This window comes from Arachis duranensis, chromosome 9, assembly GCF_000817695.3.
Source record: "Arachis duranensis cultivar V14167 chromosome 9, aradu.V14167.gnm2.J7QH, whole genome shotgun sequence".
NCBI classification, from domain to species: domain Eukaryota; kingdom Viridiplantae; phylum Streptophyta; class Magnoliopsida; order Fabales; family Fabaceae; genus Arachis; species Arachis duranensis.
In genome coordinates this window covers 66,051,454-66,053,604 of record NC_029780.3, presented here as the reverse complement: position 1 = coordinate 66,053,604, position 2,151 = coordinate 66,051,454, and the positions used below count along the sequence as shown (strand labels likewise).

At 37.1% G+C, this 2,151-nt stretch overlaps 1 non-coding gene across 1 annotated transcript; it reads left to right on the top strand.

The window, feature by feature from the left end:
* The first annotated feature begins 497 nt into the window (after positions 1 to 497).
* On the top strand, positions 498 to 605 carry LOC127742007 (small nucleolar RNA R71). The gene has a single exon (XR_008003194.1). It is a non-coding gene; the product is annotated as a small nucleolar RNA R71 (small nucleolar RNA).
* The last annotated feature ends 1,546 nt before the right edge of the window (positions 606 to 2,151 follow it).

Here is a 2,151-nt window from a genome sequence, read left to right as displayed (position 1 = left end):
GTGGGATCGACCCTTACTCACGTAAGGTATTACTTGGACGACCCAGTGCACTTGCTGGTTAGTTGTGCGGAGTTGCAAAAGTGTGATTGCAATTTCGTGCACCAGTTCTCCCATGTAATTCACCTCTTCCATTGATGGGTTCTCAGGATCATAAGCTTCTTCTTCAGATGAAGCGTCCTTTGTACTGCCTGGCGTAGTTTGCATTCCAGACAGACTTTGGGAATCATATTGACTTGCTGAGTCAATATTTTGTTCTGAGCCAATATGGTATTTAGAGTATCAATCTCAAGAAATCCTTTCTTTTGATTTGTCCCATTGTTCACAGGATTCCTTTCAGAAGTGTACATGAATTGGTTATTTGCAACCATTTCAATGAGTTCTTGAGCTTCTGCAGGCGTCTTCTTCAGATGAAGAGATCCTCTAGCAGAGCTGTCCAATGACATCTTGGACAGTTCAGATAGACCATCATAGAAGATACCTATGATGCTCCATTCAGAAAGCATGTCAGAAGGACATTTTCTGATCAATTGTTTGTATCTTTCCCAAGCTTCATAGAGGGATTCACCTTCCTTCTGTCTGAAGGTTTGGACTTCCACTCTAAGCTTACTCAATTTTTGAGGTGGAAAGAACTTTGCCAAGAAGGCATTAACTAGCTTTTCCCAAGAGTTCAGGCTTTCTTTAGGTTGGGAGTCCAACCATATCCTAGCTCTGTCTATTACAGCAAAAGGGAATAGCATAAGTCTGTAGACCTCAGGGTCAACCCCATTAGTCTTGACAGTGTCACAGATTTGCAAGAATTCAGCTAAAAATTGATGAGGATCTTCCAATGGAAGTCCATGGAACTTGCAATTCTGTTGCATTAGAGAAACTAATTGAGGCTTAAGCTCAAAGTTGTTTGCTCCAATGGCAGGGATGGAGATGCTTCTCCCATAGAAGTTGGGAGTAGGTGCAGTAAAGTCACCCAGCACCTTCCTTGCATTGTTGGCATTGTTGTTGTGTTCGGCTGCCATGGGTTCTTCTTCTTTGAAGATTTCTGTTAGGTCCTCTACAGAGGGTTGTGCTTTAGCTTCTCTTAGCTTTCGCTTCAAGGTCCTTTCAGGTTCAGGGTCAGCCTCAACAAGAATGCTTTTGTCTTTGCTCCTGCTCATATGAAAGAGAAGAGAACAAGAAGATATGGAATCCTCTATGTCATAGTATAGAGATTCCTTGAGGTGTCAGAGGAAAAGAAAAATAGAAGGAAGAGATAGAAGAATTCGAACTTAGAAAGATAGAGTTTGAATTGTGCATTGAGGAGGAGTGTTAGTCCATAAATAGAAGGATGTGAGAAGACGGGAAGAAATTTTCGAAAATTAAAGTGAATTAATTAAAAGAAATTTTGAAAAAAAAATGATAATTGATTTTCGAAAACTAAGATTGAGAAAGAAATAAAGTGATTTTGAAAAAGGTTTTGAATTGGAAATCAAAGAGATATGATTGAAAAGATATGATTGAAAAACAAGTTAAAAAAAGATTTGATTTTGAAAATTAATGACTTGGCTAACAAGAAATTTGAAAGATATGATTCAGACATTAAACCTTTCTCAACAGAAAAGGCAACATACTTGAAATGTTGAATCAAATCATTAATTGTTAGCAACTATTTTTGAAAATGGAAAGAAATTGATTTTGAAAATATATGATTGAAAAGATATGATTTGAAAAATATTTGATTTTGAAAAATTATGGAAACTTGAAAAAAATTTGAATTAAAAACAAAATCTTCCCTCTTGTGCCATCCTGGCATTAAACACCCAGAATGGTATCCATTCTGGCGTTTAACGTCCAAAATGCTACCCTTTTGGGCGTTAAACGCCCAGCCAGGCACCCTGGCTGGCGTTTAAACGCCAGTTTTCCTTCCTCACTGGGCATTTTGATCGCTCAGCTTTTTCTGTGTAATTCCTCTACTGTATGTTCTGAATCTTCAATTCTCTGTATTATTGACTTGAAAAGACAAAAAGGAAAATTTTTTTTTGGATTTTTAATAATGAGGAATAATCAAAATAAAACTAAGATCAACTAAACAATGCATGCAAGACACCAAACTTAGAAGTTTGTATACTACTGACACTAACAAATTGAGAATGCATATGAGAAACAACAAAACACACAAAG